The 18610-nt window shown below is 42.0% G+C and overlaps 1 protein-coding gene and 1 long non-coding RNA gene across 14 annotated transcripts in view; one reads left to right on the top strand and one right to left on the bottom strand.

The window, feature by feature from the left end:
• The window catches only part of PRRC2C (proline rich coiled-coil 2C), a 95332-nt gene extending 94500 nt beyond the window's left edge, over positions 1 to 832 (bottom strand). For 12 of the 13 annotated variants that reach the window (XM_024976108.2, XM_024976100.2, XM_024976111.2 and 9 more), the window contains exon 1: positions 600 to 789. The gene's annotated coding sequence lies outside the window, so the exon portion shown is untranslated. 13 annotated transcript variants of the gene reach the window in all.
• Positions 800 to 15985, top strand: LOC104974427 (uncharacterized). Its single transcript, XR_811920.4, has 4 exons — positions 800 to 1082; positions 8863 to 9056; positions 14512 to 14654; positions 14741 to 15985. It is a non-coding gene; the product is annotated as an uncharacterized lncRNA (long non-coding RNA).
• Positions 15986 to 18610: the final 2625 nt, after the last annotated feature.

The raw sequence follows: 18610 nt of genomic DNA, 5'->3' as shown, positions 1-18610 counted from the left end.
CCGAACCCGCCTCTGGAGTGGGGGCAGCACGTCCCTAGCGGAAGTAGGAACGGTGCTGATTCCCTCAAGAGCCCCTGACCGAGCCGATCTTTAACCCGGTCTCTCCCGCACACGACTCATTGCAAATTTCACCCTCACTGAACGCGAAGAAAAGGCAGGCATTAAAGGGCCTACCTGAGCCCTTCAGTCTGGGGAACGCGTGCCCACACTACGAAAAGAGACCGCGCACCCGTCTCTCCTGCGGGAAGGAAAACTCCCTTCCCTTAACCGGCAACACGCGTAATCCCCCTTCAGGGCCTGAGCTAAGGCCTGGGTGGGAGGAGACCGACGGTCCGGAACTCCCGCTGCAGACCACATGGGGCGGATCCGACCCCGGTTTCCCGCTCCCCGAGCAGGAGGCCGAGGCTCCCCCAGAAGCAGAGACGATGGTAGTAAACGAGAAAAAAGGGGATGCCAGACCCGAAGGCCCCACTGCACGCGGCTCCCCCGACGCTGGGCACCAGGGTCGGGGTGCGCTCCCATGCCCCGGGACGCCCCACGCCAGCCCTCCCCGATGGGGCCCGCTTTGATCACAGCTCCTACGCCCTCGCTTTCCTTACCCGCCAGGGTGTCAAGCTGAGTGTGTTTGCGCACTTCGAGGGGTTCCGCCGAGTTCTGATACGGGGAAAGGGAAAGGGGAAATAGGGGTAGGGGGCGGCTGGAAGGACCACGGGACCCGGAAAGCCGAAGCTACAGGATGGAGAAACCGCCAAAGCACTTTCGCTGCCGCCCGAGAGGCAGATAGCGAGCGAGAAAAAGAAGCAAGATGGCGGCTAGCCAGCCCCTACGTACGACGTCATGCGGCGGCGTGCGTAAGGCGAATCCCCGAGACCGCCCCCACGGCGCGGAGACGGCCGGATCACGTGAGGACTCCGTGGCGGCCCAACCCCGGCGGAAGGCTACGGCGCCTCTTGCTGGACGGAGGGCGTTCCAAAGATTAGAGCTCGCGCTGCAGGGCAAAGATTTTGTTTGAGATCTCTCCAAAAACTCTTCGAGAGACCTCAATTACAGGTTGTTATGCTTCAGAGAAGTGAGCACTCTTGGTAGGTGTTGGATAGTTGTGTGACTTGGTTCAAACAACAGTTTGACAGTTTAATTAAAATTAAGCTATGCGTAAAATTTAACCTTGATATTTGGCAATATGTTGGTATTTTCTAGAAAGGTGCAAACACAACACTCAGTACTCATAACACCAATACTTGTGTGTTGTTAAAGATATAGAGATAAATACATTATGATATATTGATATTATGGAATATTTGAAAGCTGTTAAATTCTGAGTAATATCTAAAGATAAGGGAAGTGCTTAAGCCATAATATGCTTATGCCGTAAATATGTTATAAAAACACACATATTAAAAAAACACATATATGCATATTTTGGAGAAGGCAATGGCACCCCACTCCAGTACTCTTGCCTGGAAAATCCCGTGGACCGCGGAGCCAGCTCCGCGGTCCATGGGGTCGCTAGGAGTCGGACACGACTGAGCGACTTCACTTTCACTTTTCACTTTCATGCATTGGAGAAGGAAATGGCAACCCACTCCAGTGTTCTTGCCTGGAGAATCCCAGGGACGGGGGAGCCTGGTGGGCTACCGTCTATGGGGTCGCACAGAGTCCGACCCGACTGAAGCGACTTAGCATAGTATTAGCATATGCATATTTATAGGAAAAAACTTTAAAATATATTTTGAACTATTTGTAAAGGCGAACACATTAATAGTGTTTAAAGCCATCAGATTTTTAAAAAAATGTTATGTTCACCTTTCTATAATACCCAGATTTTACAGTCAGAAAAATGGTTTGGTTTTTTTTGTTTTAAAATTTTTGGCTGCACCCACGGGCGTGTGGGACCTTGATTTTCCCACCAGGGATTGAACCCTTTACCCCTACGTTGGAAGGCATAGTCTTAACCTCTGAACCACAGCAGAAGTCCCAGGAAGAGTTTTAATGTGTAATGAAAAAAATTCATGACTCATAAAGTTGTTATGAGAAACGAATGATAAATGTGTGCATACATATGTACAGTGTATATATTGGCACCCCACTCCAGTACTCTTGCCTAGAAAATCCCATGGACGGATGGGGGGCTGCCCCTGGGGGGCTGCCATCTACTGGGTCTCACAGAGTGGGACATGACTGAAGCGACTTCACTTTCACTTTTCACTTTCATGCATTGGAGAAGGAAATGGCAACCCACTCCAGTGTGCTTGCCTGGAGAATCCCAGGGATGGGGGAGCCTGGTGGGCTGCCGTCTATGGGGTCGCACAGAGTCGGACACGACTGAAGCGACTTAACAGCCTGGCAGCAGTGTGCATGCATGTGTAACTATATAGCATTGTGTGTCAGATTTAAAAAGATTGCATTTTTTTAGTCTTTAAATAAAGCTCAAACAGGTTAGCTGTCTTCTACACCATTATGATTATGAAATTGTCACTGTAGAAGTGTTGGAACAAATAAAATAATAAAGAGAGGTAAATCACAGGCATTCAGCCCCCACACCATTGATATCAATGATCTTTTGAAACGGAAGCACTTGGCTGGCATAGCCAGGGAAAGGCCTGCTGGCCGCCCTCAAGCAGACAGGAAGCATTACTTTGGTGAATTTTCCAGAATACTCTAGAATGTTGTCTGGAGTATGTTAGAACAGAAGTGTCTTTCATTAGCAACATGCAACAGCTCCAGCAATCAGATGAACTTACCTTAACCAAGGTCACAAGACTAGCATGTGCAACCAGAATAGTTATTAATTTCCAAGAGCTGTACTTTGTGTACCTGAATACTCAGGATGGAAAGCCAGTGCATTTTCTATGTAGACAAACTTACTTAGGAAACCAAAGACATTATCAGAAGGTTGCTTGATGAGCACAAATTCAGAACAAGCTGAGTTGTGTGTATAGACTGTTCTTGATTCATCTATCTCCATGACAGGACAATTTCATCCCAAAGATAGAAATACTCAGTTTCCAATAGTTGGAGCTTTATATATTGATCTCCAGTACAGTAGGGACATCTTGCTGCTCTGTTGATTTGGGCGTCTTCTCTCCTGACAGCATTTGGATGGACACTGGCCCTCAGGTGCCTCTGTATGCTCTTTTCTCTGTTTCCATGGCTACCCAAACCTTTTAGCAATATTCTTCAATAAAATCAAGTCACAATCAAGTCAGGCAAGTTTGCATTTTAAAGGTGACTTTGCCTACTTCTGCTCGTATCCATTGTATATAATCTTAAAGTTTAACTTTCAGGAAGCGGTCTTATCATCCCTGTTTCAAATATCTTGGGAAAAATCTGACTGCCATCACTAGGTATTGGTGCAATGTCCAAAGCCAAATAGTACTCTTTAAAAAGTTTTATTTTGTTTTGGATTATTTGCAAATCTCCCCTAACACCCTTTTGGTGTAGATAAATTTGTCATTGGTAACAAAAATGTTTTCATGACAGTTTGAATGAAAACATGCGTTTAATTTCCTGTTGTGCTTTTTAAACATTAAGATAACATTAGCAAATTGCCAGTTGATATATGAAATAAGGACAGTCTAGTTTTTTTACTGAAAACAAATTGATTCTCCAAACAATATGACCTACTTTGTTTGTGATTGTCGAGCCTTATTAGCTAGTGGTTTCATTGAGTTTCTACCCTTCTCATTGAAATTGAATCTGTAAACCTGTAGATACTGAAAATTTATTAGGTATGCGATGAAAAAGAACCAATGAAGGTTTCATGCTTCATTAGTAATGGTGTTTCTTAAATGTTTGTGTGCACCTGACAATTTTAGTTTCCTTTCACCAATAGTCCAGCATATCATATTTAGTAAATTGTGAAATAGTATGAGCCTGATGTAATGAAAACCATAATTCCCAAATACTGAATGAAATTGTAAGCTCATTTTATAAACCTCAACAGATATTGTAATTTTGCCAATAAAGAAAATGTATTGCCAGTGCTTTGAAAAACTACTTCTGTGAACTTCTAAGAAGTTATATACTAAATATATTGTATGTTATATAAAAATATTCCATTATGTATAAAATAATGGAATATTACTTTAAAGATTTTCATTATTTGTCAGACTATTATTAATTTGCTTAGCAGACCCTTTTTTAAAATAATGGAATAAAAGGTGCTTTTTGGATAAAAGCATTGTTCATTCATTGCAAGTTGTGCGTCAAAGAAATTTGAATAATTGGGATTTACTGTCCACCCCCGGAATTTTCTTAGCTGAGAAGAGAAACTAAGTTCTTGGAGCAGTGGATTTAAGTCAAGAGGGTATAATATCATTAATGAACTGAGGGTATCATGGAGAAGAAAGGGGAAGAGGAAGGAGATGGAGGAAAGAGACTTACTGGTTTACAGTTTTGCCTCAGGTTGGAAGTTACTCACCGAAGTCAGGAAGTGAGTAATGTTATAGGGCAAGGATCCAGAGGCCAAAAGGAAAGGGAGAGATCTAGGGAATGCAAAGTAGAAATGATTGCAAAGAAGCTAGGCAGGTGGTAATTGAAAATATAGAAAAGGTGATTTCTAAATGTTTTAGGCCAGAAAGAGAAACTTGAAATGTTGCTGATAAACATAAATACAGTACTCAGTTATTATGTCTAAAATTGTAACTTTGGTTGCTACCTGTAGCATTTCTGAAAGTATAAGTCACTTTTAACTTTTTTGTTGCCCAACAGATTGTATGTAAAATGTGTAAAAGAAGCCACGAATTCAAATCATTTATTGCCACATAGTAATGAAAATAAGTAAGATTGATAATAAATTTCTCTTTTTTAATTGACATATATATATATATACATATGCATCTGTGTTCTCAGATTCTTTTCCATTGTAAGATATAGTTCCATTACAAGATATAGTTCCTTTATCTATTTTATATAAAGTAGTATGTATCTGTTAATCCCAAACTCCAAATTTATCCCTCCACCACCCCTTCCACTGTGGTAATAATGTTTGTTTTGTCTTAAGTCTGTTTCTGCTTTGAAAATGAGTTAATTTGCATCTTTTTTTTAGATTCCACATATAAGTGATATCATATGATATTTCTCTTTCTCTGACTTATTTCTCTTGGTATGATAATCTCTAATTCCATCCACAGTTCCTGCAAATGGCATTGTTTCATGATAGTACATTTCTTTGTTAGCACTAGAACTAGATATTTTGAATAACCTTTAGGCTTCTATGGCGGAGAAGGCAATGGCACCCCACTCCAGTACTCTTGCCCAGAAAATCCCATGGGCAGAGGAGCTTGGTAGGCTGAAGTCCATGGGGTCGCTAAGAGTCGGACATGACTGAGTGACTTCATTTTCACTTTTCACTTTCACTTTGACTTTTCACTTTCTTGCATTGGAGAAGGAAATGGCAGCCCACTCCAGTATTCTTGCCTGGAGAATCCCAGGGACCGCGAAGCCTGGTGGGCTGCCATCTGTGGGGTCGCACAGAGTCGGACACAACTGAAGCGACTTAGCAGCAGTAGCAGCAGGCTTCTGTGAAAGAAGAGAATTTCATGTGGTTCAAAATTTCATCCCCAGTTCAGATTCTGTTTCTTTGTATTCTCCATTCTTATTTCTGCTGGGGTTAATTAAACAGTTATTTCAGAAATAGTTCTTTGTGTTGCTAAGAGTATCAGTGAGTTAATTGCTTCAAATGGGAATTAATAGCACAATACTCGAACCATTGTTAACTTTATAAAGAAAAGAGAAATAGTGATTCAAAGAGAATGAGAAAAAGCTTCTCAAAGTTTTCAATAGCCTGGGTAAATTGCAATGAAATGAAATTCTTCATTTCAATGTTCATTATTACCTACATGAGAGTTTTAATTGGAAAGTCTTAATCATTATAGTATTAATACAATTTATTGTTGTTGTTCGATCACTTAAGTCTTGTCTGACTCTTTGCAACCTCATGGATGTCAGGCTCCTCTGTCCTCCACTATCTCCTGGAGTTTGCTCAAATTCATGTTCGTTTAGTCAGTGATGCTATCTAACCATCCCACCACTTACTTGTTAGGCTACATATTATCAGGCTACCTGCCCAGTCTTGGAAAATGCTAGGATGATAAGTCATCTCAGTTTGCATGAGACTGTCATGGTGTTAGTACTGAAAGTCCCATGATCCAGGAAACAGTCCAGGGCAGGATGGGGCAGTTAGTTACCCTATGCTGGCTGCAATGAAGCAGGGACATAGATCTTAGTTCTAAAGTTCTTCCACATTAAGGTCTCCTTCTGATCTCCATGATGTGCTGAGAAGATGCCCTTTCTGGAGACCACTAACTCACCTGCCAAGACATAAGAGACACGGGTTTGATCCCTGGGTCTGGAAGATCCCCTGGAGGGGGGCATGGCAACCCACTCTAGTATTCTTGCCTGGAGAATCCCGTGGACAGAGGAGCCTGGCAAGCTACAGCCCACTGGGTCTCAAAAAGTCGGACATGACTTAAGCGACTTAACGTGTATGCACGCAAGAGGAAGGGAGCCTTGTCTGATAAACAGAGAAGGTTCTTTTAACCTTGAGGAGTTAGCCAGGTTGCAGAAAACCAAGAAGTTTGGCCTGAGGAGCCCCTGGCAGCAACTGAACACATCAGTGCTGTGTTTCTCATTTGGCTGTTGGTGCTGCATTAACTACTGCATATAACCCTGGTATAGCTGCAAATTATTACATGCTGGGACTTCCCTGGCAGTCCAGTGGTTAAGACTTCATCTTCCAATGCAGGGGGTACAGGTTTAATCCTTAGTCAGGATCCCACATGCCTCGTGACCAAAAAGCAAAACATATAATACAAGTAATATTCTAACAAATTCAATAAAAACTAAAAAAAATTATCACATGCTTAATGGGGGCCAGCACTATTCTGAATCTTTTTAATATAGTTCTGTTCAGTCACTCAGTCATGTCCAACTCTTTGCAACCCCATGGACTGCAGCATGCCAGACTTCCTTGTCCATCATCAACTCCTGAGGCTTACTCAAACTCATGTCCATTAAGTCGATAATGCCATCCAATCATCTCATCCTCTGTCGTCCCCTTCTCCTGCCTTCAGTCTTTCCCAGCATCAGGGTCTTTTCCAGTGAGTCAGTTCTTTGCATAAGGTGGCCAAAGTATTGGAGTTTCAGCTTCAGCATCAGTCCCTCCAATGAATATTCAGGACTGATTTCCTTTAGAATCGACTGGTTGGATCTCCTTGCAGTCCAAGGGACTCTCAAAAGTCTTCTCCAACACCACCATTCAAAAGCATCAATTCTTCGGCATAGCTTTTTTTATAGTCCAACTCTCATATCTGTACATGACTATTGGAAAAAACATAGCTTTGATTGGACAGACCTTTGTTGGCAAAGTGATGTCTCTGCTTTTTAATATGCTGTCTAGGTTGGTTGTAACTTTTCTTCCAGGGAGCAAGTGTCTTTTAATTTCATGGCTGCAGTCACCATCTACGTGATTTTGGAGCCCCGCAAAATAGTCTGTCACTGTTTTCCATTGTTTGCCCATCTATTTGCCATGAAGTGATGGGACCGGATGCCATGATCTTAGTTTTCTGAATGTTGAGTTTTAAGCCAACTTTTTCACTCTCCTCTTTTACTTTCATTAAGAGGCTCTTTAGTTCTCCTTCACTTTCTGCCGTAAGTGTGGTGTCATCTGCATGTCTGAGGTTATTGATGTTTCTTCTGGCAATCTTGATTCCAGCTTGTGCTTCATTCAGTCCAGCATTTCTCATGATGTACTCTGCATATAAGTTAAATAAGCAGGGTGACAATATACAGCCTTGACATACTCCTTTTCCTATTTGGAACCAGTCTGTTGTATGTCCATTTCTAACTGTTGCTTCTTGACCTGCATACAGATTTCCCAGGAGGCAGGTCAGGTGGTCTGGTATTCCCATCTCTTTCAGAATTTTCCACAGTTTGTTGAGATCCACACTTTGACATAGTCAATAAAGCATAAGTAGATGTTTTTCTGGAACTCTTTTGCTTTTTCAATGATCCAGCGGATTTTGGCAATTTGATCTCTGGTTTCTCTGCCTTTTCTAAATCCAGCTTGAATATCTGGAAGTTCATCTTCACACAGGATTACTTTGCCAGTGTGTGAGATGAGTGCAATTATGTGGTAGTTTACACATATCATTTTACGTGGCAGATTGCAATGCAGTTGATAAAACTGTGCTCAAAAGGATCTGGGGCTTACTTTGAGCTCACAGTGCTGATTGGTGCTAGAGTTGGTATTTGAACTTAGGTCTAGCTTCAAGCAAGGCTGATGTCATCATTCTCCCAGCTTGTCTGGAAGGCTCTTTGCATACTTTCTGTGACCCTCACTCAAGGAGTGTATCTCTTCATCACTTGCTGTCTAACCTGGAGGGACAGTGATGATGCTATTGACTAGATTAGGCTCTTTTCTTACCAGTAGAGCATTATGCTACATGACCATTACTAGTGAAATCGCCCTCAACTCAACAACAGGATGTGATTTAAAGTGATTATTTAAAAAGCACAGAAAGAATAAGCATGAACAAATATTCATTGTTAAAAGGTCAACACCAAAAGCAAGAAATAATGTTGCTTAAAATCATTAAGTAATACATCAACAGTAATTTGGTCTGATACAAATAAAAACACTGAAGTAACCAGCTTATTGATTTAGAGAGTGAAATCCACAGTCATTCTCCTTAAAATTCAAATTGAATCAACATTTCAGCAATGAATTAATTATCCAGCTTTACCAGTGTTATGAAACGAGGAGGTAATGAGAAAGTATTTATGCTTATTTGGTACCATGCAAATATAAGTTCTAGTTATTTGCTGGACATTTTGACTGTTTTTTTTTTTTTTTTTGGCCAGGCTACATAACATGCAGGATCTTAGTTCCCTGACCAGGGAGTGAACCTGTGCCCCTGTGGTGGAAGTGCACTGGGAGTACAGTAGAAGTGGACCACCAGGAAAGCTTCTTGACCTTTATCTAAGATCAAAATATTAAAGAAAATTTGGGCTCAAGATTATCATTATCATTTTTTGTTCACTCAGATTTGCATAAGGTAAGTTTTTTCCAGGTACGGTGGAGGAAAAAAACAAGGAGCAACAACTTGTTGCCTGTTCTCTAACAGTGTGACTTCTGAGCTGGCCAGCCAGCCCTTGGTAATAGTTGAGGGTTTAAGGACTTATTAAGATGAAGTGGATTGTTAACAAATCGTAGCTAATTATTGCCACCTTGTATTAGAAGACAGTTTCCCTAAATCAGCCTAGAGGGAATTTTGCTTTAAAGAATTTACATCAATCTTGCAAGTAAGTGTTCCATAGAATTTCATGAGGTCAATGAGATGACCTCATGTCATGGGGAGAATTCACCTTTTTGAAGTGGATAGCAGAAAATAAATGGAATGGGAATTTTTAATACATTACTCAAATGGCATATTTGCCATTTGTCTATTTGTAAATGTCATGATGTGTATCATGAATCTGTATTATTTACTTTGATTTTAATATGTAACATTTAATATATGTTATGCTTTCTTTTTCCTTCAACAAATATTTATTAAGAACTTACCAGGTGGCACAGTGGTACAGAATCCGCTTGCCAATGCAGGAGATTCAGGTTTGATCACTGAGTTGGGAAGATCCTCTGGAGAAGGAAATGGGAACCCACTCCAGTATTCTTGCCTGGGAAATCCCATGGACAGAGGAGCCTGACGGGCTACAGTCCATGGGGTCAAAAAGAGTTGGACACGACTGAGCATGCATGATGTTCTAGGCACTGTGCCAGCCACAAAGGAGATAAAAATGAATAAAGCAGTCTAAACTCCTGTTCTCAGGGAGAGTATAATCAAGTGGGGCGAGGTTAAAAAAATTACAAGTAGTTATAATTAATGGTTATAAATGGTCTGATGAGGGAATTAAAAGGTAGCATGTGAACTGAAAGAATGGGCACCTAAACCAGATTTGCAGAGAGGGCTGGTCAGGGAAGGTGAATCCTAACAGACGGAGGAGCCTGGTCGGCTGCGGACCATGGGGTCGCTAAGAGTCTGACACGACTGAGCGACTTCACTTTTACTTTTCACTTTCATGCATTGGAAATGGCAACCCACTCCAGTGTTCTTCTTTTTTTTTCCCCCAGTGTTCTTGCCTGGAGAATCCTAGGGACAGAGGAGCCTGGTGGGCTGCTGTCTATGGGGTCACACAGAGTCAGACACGACTGAAGCGACTTAGCAGCAGCAGCAGCAACATTGTATAGGAATTAGCGACATATGTGGATGTATGTTAAGAATGAGTGTGTGTCTGTGATGGGGGAGGTATGGCAATATTTAGTAGAACAGTGTTTAGGGAAAGAGAGGCAGTTGGCTTGTATATAGAGAAGGGTGAAGAATGGTCCAGGCAGAGGAAACATCATGTGGAAACACACCCCTAAACCAAAGGGAACATGGCATGTTTGAGGACTCCTTGAGGACGTAAGGAGAAAGAGGAGAGATTGGAGTAAAAAGCAAAACTGCAGAGGTGATCAGAGACTATACTGCCAAGAACCTTATAAACTGAGTCAGATTCTACCCCAGGGGCAAGAGGAGCCTTTGGATGAATTTATACTGGGATATTATCTAGTCTAGGTGAAATTCATGAATTTTCGTGGCATTATACATTGAATACAGTATAATGTATATTATTCCTTACTCATTTTTTTCTTTCAACAAGTATTAATTGAGCAGGTACTATGCACCAGGCACTGTGCTAGCTGCTGGTTAGTAGTTAGTATAAATGGTTAGTATTTGAAATGGAGAGAACAGGTTGGCTGAGCATAGGAGCAACTGTTTTAGGAGGCTAGAATGATAATCAAAGGAGTAGTCAGGGCTTGGGGTGGGGAGGTGGGTTTGAATCCTACAGTGTGGATGGAGAGAAATAGAGAAATAGAGTCAGTCTCCTCAGATTATTTTTATTTCCAAAGAAACTTCATCATTATCATCTTAAGAAATTGGAGAGTTTTTCCTGCAGTGGTGTGATTTCAGAAATTGAGGCTTCTAAAACCGTTTTGTAACCATCAGATTTAGACTTTGTTATCAAACTATTTATAGAATCCTCCTTGAGTGCTGTTTGTGCCTTCATTATATGTAAAGTTGTTATCAGTCTAAGAACTAAGTGTCCTATGTCTCTCAGTGAGAGGGTCCCCAACAGTGGAGGACCCTGATATATGCTGCCCAAATTAATGACTTATTTTTCCGGTTCCTGAGAGATGGCTGGCTGGCAGTGGCCTGCAGATATGAGTCCTCTTTGGGCATTGCCTCATCTGAAGAGAGCTGCTTTGCCCAAGGCTGCTCCTCCTTCCTCTTGTCCCATTGGTGTGATGGTGTAAAGGTCTGGCCTTTCAACCTCCTCTGTGGGCTATTTGAAGGGCCATCTCTGTTCCAGAGCTCCACAAAGGGCTAGCTAATTCTCAGTCTAATTCTGCTTTCTTCTCCCCCTTTCACTGGTGTTGATCCCAAGAGCAGTCTAATTAAAGTTCTGCATGCTAGTTTTTGTTTCTTCTCTAGGGAACTTAACTTGCAATACCACCATCTACCTAGCTTGCTCAAACTAGTAATCTGGAAAATCCCCAGATTCTTCTCTTTCACACTTTATCCTTCATACCCTCCATATCCAATGAAGCATCAAGTTTTTTCTCCATTCCAGTTGCTGCCATCATAATAATCTAAGCCCTCACCATCCATCATCTGAGTAGAGTATTTTGGCCACTGCTAATTTGTCTTCCTATCTTTGATAAAAATTGCTTATTTTTTAAGAAAATAATTTATTATGTTTAATCCCTTTCATTGATCACAACCTTGTCATGGCGAAGGAGCTTGCGTAACTCAATAAAGCTATGTGCAGGGCTACCCAAAACGGACGGACCATAGAGGAGAGTTCTGATAAGATATGGTCCGCTGAAGTTCATGGCAACCCACTCCAGTATTCTTGCCATGAGAACCCCATGAACAGTATGAAAGGGCAGAAAGATCATGACACTGGAAGATGAACCCCCCCAGGTCAGAAGGTGTCCAATATGTCCAAGGGAAGAGTGGAGAGCAATTACTAATAGCTCCAGAAAGCTGGGTCAAAGTGAAAGGTATATTTGACATAAAATATAGTTCATATGCTTCTCAGGTGGTGCCAGCAGTAAAGAACACACATGTCAGTGCAGGAGACATAAGAGACATGGATTCAATCCCTGGGTAGGGAAGATCCCCTGGAGAAGGTCATGGAAACCCACTCCAGTATTCTTGCCTGGAGAATCCCATGGACAGAGGAGGCTGGCAAGCTACAGTCCATAGGGTCACAAAGAGTCGGATATGGCTGAAGTGACTTAGCACGCGTGCACATACTGCATATATTTAAAGTGTAAAAGTTGATAAAATTTGACTTACACCTGTGAGACTATTACCACAATCAAGGTAACACACTCATCACTGAAATTACTAAAGCTGCACGTGCAGACTAATTGGAAATTATTACACACACACATGCATATATAGTTGTTCAGTTGCTAAGTCTTGTCTCACTCTTTGTGACCCCACAGACTGTAGCCCACCTGACAGCCTCCTCTGTCCATGGGATTTCTTAGGCAAGAATACTTGAGTGGGTTGTCATTTCCTTCTCCAGGGGAATCTTCCTGGACCAGGGATAGAATCTGAGTCTCCTGCATTGGCAGGAAGATTCTTTACCACTAAGCCACCAGGGAAGCCTATCAGTTCAGTCCAGTTCAGTTGCTCAGTCGTGTCCAACTCTTTGCAACCCCATGAACTGCAGCACGCCAGGCCTCCCTGTCCATCACCAACTCCCAGAGTCCACCCAAACCCATGTCCATCGAGTCGGTGATGGCATCCAACCATCTCATTCTCTGTTGTCCCCTTCTCCTCCTGCCCTCAGTCTTTCCCAGCATCACGGTCTTTTCCAGTGAGTCAGCTCTTTGCATCAGGTGGCCAAAGTATTAGAGTTTCAGCTTCAACATCAGTCCTTCCAATGAACACCCAGGACTGATCTCCTTTAGGATGGACTGGTTGGACCTCATTGCAGTCAAAGGGACTCTCAAGAGTCTTCTCCAATACCACAGTTCAAAAGCATCAATTTTTTAGCATTCAGCTTTCTTTATACTTCAACTCTCACATCCATACATGACTATTGGAAAAACCATAGCCTTGACTAGACGGACCTTTGTTGGCAAAGTAATGTCTCTGCTTTTTAATATGCTGTCTAGGTTGGTCATAACTTTCCTTCCAAGGAGTAAGCGTCTTTTGATTTCATTGCTGTAATCGCCATCCACAGTGATTTTGGAGCCCAGAAAAATAAAGTCTGACACTGTTTCCACTGTTTACCCATCTATCTGCCATGAAGTGACAGGATCGGATGCCATGATCTTAGTTTTCTGAATGTTGAGCTTTAAGCCAACTTTTTCACTCTCCTTTCACTTTCATCAAGAGGCTCTTTAGTTCTTCTTCACTTTTTGCCATAAGGGTGGTGTCATCTGCATATCTGAGGTTATTGATATTTCTTCCAGCAATCTTGACTCCAGCTTGTGCTTCCTCCAGCCCAGCGTTTCTCATGATGTACTCTGCATATAAGTTAAATAAACAGGGTGACAATCTACAGCCTGACGTACTCCTTTTCCTATTTGGAACCAGTCTGTTGTTCCATGTCCAGTTCTAACTGTTGCTTCCTGTCCTGCATACAGGTTTCTCAAGAGGCAGGTCAGGTGGTCTGTTATTCCCATCTCTTTCAGAATTTTCCACAGTTTATTGTGATCCACACAGTCAAAGGCTTTGGCATAGTCAATAAAGCAGAAATAGATGTTTTTCTGAAACTCTCTTGCTTTTTCGATCATCCATCGGATGTTGGCAATTTGCCTATATATATATATACACACACACACAGTGAAGGTGAAGTCGCTCAGTCGTGTCCAACTCTTTGCGACTCCACGGACTATAGCCTACCAGGCTCTTCCGTCCATGGGGTTTTGCAGGCAAGAGTACTGGAGTGAGTTGCCATTTCCTTCTCCAGAGGATCTTCCTGACCCAGGGATTGAAACCAGGTCTCCGGCATTGTAGGCAGACGCTTTACTGTCTGAGCCACCAGTCCATTCTGAAGGAGATCAGCCCTGGGATTTCTTTGGAAGGAATGATGCTAAAGCTGAAACTCCAATACTTTGGCCACCTCATGCGAAGAGTTGACTCATTGGAAAAGACTCTGATGCTGGGAGGGATTGGGGGCAGGAGGAGAAGGGGACGACAGAGGATGAGATGGCTGGATGGCATCACTGACTCTATGGACGTGAGTCTGAGTGAACTCCAGGAGTTGGTTATGGACAGGGAGGCCTGGCGTGCTGGATTCATGGGATCGCAGAGTCAGACACGACTGAGCGACTGATCTGATCTGATCTGATCTGATAAAATGAAACAAATTCTCTCCACCCTCCCTTGGTGTTGTCTTTTAAAATTTGAATCTCAACAAGTCTCTTCTTGTCTTAAATTCCTTTAGGTGCTTCAGTTGCCTTTGTACAAAGATAAACATCTTTACCTGAAGGCTTGATATGGTCCCCACCTGCCTGTCCAGCTGTCTCTGGCAGAGCTCTCTACAGCAGGGGACCGCAGCTTCTGGGATCTAAGGCCTGATGATCTGAGGTAGAGCTGATGTAATAATAATAGAAATAAAGTACATAATAAATATAATGCACTTGAATCATCCTGAAACCATCCCCCTTCCCCAGGCCTGTGGAAGAATTGTCTTCCATGAAACCGGTCCCTGCTGCCAAAAAGCTTGGGGACCTTCTCCAGGACTGGATCTTACAGCAAGTTATGTGATACTTTGCCCCTCTTGGCTTATGGCCTTTGCCCTGCATTTTCCTTCTCCTATTGCTCTTTTCTCTGTTTTACCCCTGCTTTTGTGTATTCTTAAATATGAATGAAAATTTTAAATAGCTGTTAATTAATAATTATTGAGTGGTTACTTTTTGTCAGTTTCTGTGCTTTACATACACTGTATCTCTTAACCTTCACAAAATCTGTAGCTGGTGTTACTGTCATTATTTTGCAAATAAGGAAGTGTAATTCTCCCTAGGTCCTGCAGCTGGGAAGTGAAGTTCCTGAGTTTAGAAGGATTTGGCTACTTCCTGTGTCCTTAGACCAAAATAAGTTCCTGGTTACCCACTCCTGAATAACATCCTGTAGTTCTCCCTTATAACCCTCATTGCATTTACTGTTAAATACCTCCTTTTCCAGTTAAACTAGAAACTGTATGAAGACAGAGACCCTGTGTATCTGCATCTATGCCAGGACCTGGTATATAGTAAATGCTTATTACATACTTCTGGAGTGGATAACATTGAATGGATAATTATCTCCATTGAACAATATACAGTAGTTTAGGGTCTATAGCTTCAATTCTAGAGTCAGAAAGAAGAAAAATTCAAATACAAACTCTGTCAGTATATAATTGTGAGATGGTATTTAACCTCTTTAAGCCTCAACTTCTTCACCTGTAACCTAGAGATGATAATACTTTTCTCCCCTAGAGAATTGCTCTGAGGAATGAATAAGATGATATCAAAAGGCTCCCAGCATAGGATGTGATACATCCTTCTGTCTTATCAACTTGAATATTCAAGGTTAAGTATCAAGTCTTGTAATCATTCTGTATTCTCTACTGTGCCTGCCACATATACAGTCTATAGTAGATAACCAATTAGTAGTTATGTTGAATATCAGGAGGTATTTCTGTGAGGCCATGATTTATGATTTCAGTCTATTTACTTTACCAGTCGAGGGGTAAAAATAAAGCAGTTTTCTTATCATTGTTTTTTGGCTGAGTAGGATTGTTGGTGACTGCTTGGGGTGGAATGGGGTGAGGTCACACAGATCAGAATTCAGTCAGCATCTGTCTAGGTCAGACAATGCAAGTTGCAAGATAGAAGAGACTAGACCTTATCTGTACAAGAGGGCTGAGATCAAAGGTTCTTTAGGAAAATTCAATGAAGTCATATATATATATATATATATATATATATATATATATATATATATATAAATAAAAGACACTAGACCAGTAGATCTTGGGTATGGTTAGAACTCAGAGATTTGCTGATTTCTACAGTCTTGACTTATTCATTCATTCATCAAATATATGTGTGTGTGTGTGTGTGTGTGGGTATAAAACATTTGTAGGGACTCTGTGGTCCAGTGGCTAAGACTCCAGCCTCCCAATGCAGGGCACCTGGGACCTGGGTTTGATTCCTGATCAGGGAACTAGATACCACATGCCACAAGTAAGACCCAGCATAGCCAAATAAATAAATATTAAAAACATTTATATAAAGTAACTGTATATAGAGTGATGTTCTAGGTATTCTGGGCAGTGATTCTCACACACTCTTGATGCTGGCCATAGAAAAAGCATCTGAGGAACTTAAGATCACAGATTCTTGAGTCTCACACTTTGGGATTTGTGATAAAGGGCTGGGGGTTCCTGGGGATTCATGGTTTTAAAAATTTCTTTGTATGATTCTGATGTAGTGTTCTAAGAAAGCAAATATACTGAAGGCATTATTCCTGTTCACAAGGATGACTGATAAAGGACCATAGCTAATAAGAAAAACTTAGTCAAGCCACATCAGCTTTTTAAAAAACATTTATTCAATTAGTTGTTTTTGGCTGTGCTAGACCTTCGTTGCTGTGTGCAGGCTTTTTCTAGTTGCAGTGAGTGGGGACTAGTCTTTATTGTGGTGGTTTCTCTTATTGCAGAGCACAGGCTCTAGAGTTCATGGGCTTCAGTAGTTGCAGCTCCCGGACTCTAGAGCGCAGGCTCAGTAGTTATGGCACACGGCTTAGTTGCTCCGCAGCATGTGAGATCTCCCCAAACCAGAGCTTGACTCTTAACCACTGGACCACCAGGGAAGCCCAAGCCACATCAGTTTTTGTTGGTTGGTTGGTTTGATTTTGGCTCTAGGTAATATAAATGGAACCAGAGATCAAATTGCCAACATCTGCTGGATCATCGAAAAAGCAAGAGAGTTCCAGAAAAACATCTATTTCTGCTTTATTGACTATGCCAAAGCCTTTGACTGTGTGGATCACAATAAACTGTGGAAAATTCTGAAAGAGATGGGAATAACAGACCACCTGACCTGCCCCTTGAGAAACCTGTATGCAGGTCAGGAAGCAACAGTTAGAACTGGACATGGAACAACAGACTGGTTCCAAATAGGAAAAGGAGTATGTCAAGGGTGTATACTGTCACCCTGCTTATTTAACTTATATGCAGAGTACATCATGAGAAATGCTGGGCTGGATGAAGCACAAGCTGGAGTCAAGATTGCCGGGAGAAATATCAATAACCTCAGATAAGCAGATGACACCACCCTTATGGCAGAAAGTAAAGAAGATCTAAAGAGCCTCTTGATGAAAGTAAAAGGAGAGTGAAAAAGTTGGCTTAAAGCTCAACATTCAGAAAACTAAGATCATGGTATCTGGTCCCATCACTTCATGGGAGATAGATAGGGAAACAGTGTCAGACTTTATTTTTCTGGGCTCCAAAATCACTGCAGATGGTGACTGCAGCCATGAAATTAAAAGATGCTTACTCCTTGGAAGGAAAGTTATGACCAACCTAGATAGCATATTAAAAAGCAGAGATATTACTTTGCTAACAATGGTCCGTCTAGTCAAGGCTATGGTTTTTCCAGTAGTCATGTATGGAGGTGAGATTTGGACTGTGAAGAAAGCTGAGTGCTGAAGAATTGATGCTTTTGAACTGTGGTGTTGGAGAAGACTCTTGAGAGTCCCTTGGACTGCAAGGAGTTCCAACCAGTCCATCCTAAAGGAGTCAGTCCTGGGTGTTCATTGGAAGGACTGATGCTATACTTTGGCCACCTTATGTGAAGAGTTGACTCATTGGAAAAGACCCTGATGCTGGGAGGGATTGGGAGCAGGAGGAGAAGGGGACGACAGAAGATGAGATGGCTGGATGGCATCACCGACTCGATGGACATGAGTTTGAGTGAACTCTGGGAATTGGTGATGGACAGGGAGGCCTGGCGTGCTGCGATTCATGGGGTCGCAAAGAGTGGGACACGACTGAGCGATTGAACTTAGCTGAAAATAAATTTTTTTGCCCATATGATCCCTTCTGCAAAATTCAGCCTACGGCTTCAGAGAGAGGCCAAGTGCTATTGTTTTATTCATGTTACTGTTAGGAGTGAAGGTGTGCTTCCAAACTGATATGTGGGCTGATGGAATGTGTTTATATATAAGCTGGTATGTAATTAGAAGCATACACGATAATGTAAAGTCTACTTAGGTCTAGTGAATTCTAGGTCAGGAAAAGATGAAGCAGAATTGTCTGGAGAGGTCTGATGTTCTTACCGAGTAGACTTTCTATCCAGAAGAATTAGTGCAAAAATAAAGTGTTGACAAGTGCCTTCCTATCAGTGTCCAGAAAATGCCCCCATTATCACCTACCCCGTGGACAGTCCTCTGGCTTTCCTGAAATTTGGGAGTGGGGTTGAAGTAAAGATGCTGCAGTCTCCATTCACACAGATGCAGATTCAGCATGAACCTTGAATATAAATGTATAAATTGGGGAC

The sequence above is a fragment of the Bos taurus genome, chromosome 16 (assembly GCF_002263795.3).
Source record: "Bos taurus isolate L1 Dominette 01449 registration number 42190680 breed Hereford chromosome 16, ARS-UCD2.0, whole genome shotgun sequence".
NCBI classification, from domain to species: Eukaryota; Metazoa; Chordata; class Mammalia; order Artiodactyla; family Bovidae; genus Bos; species Bos taurus.
Note: the sequence above shows the minus strand (reverse complement) of the source record. Positions and strands in the feature narration are given on the sequence as shown.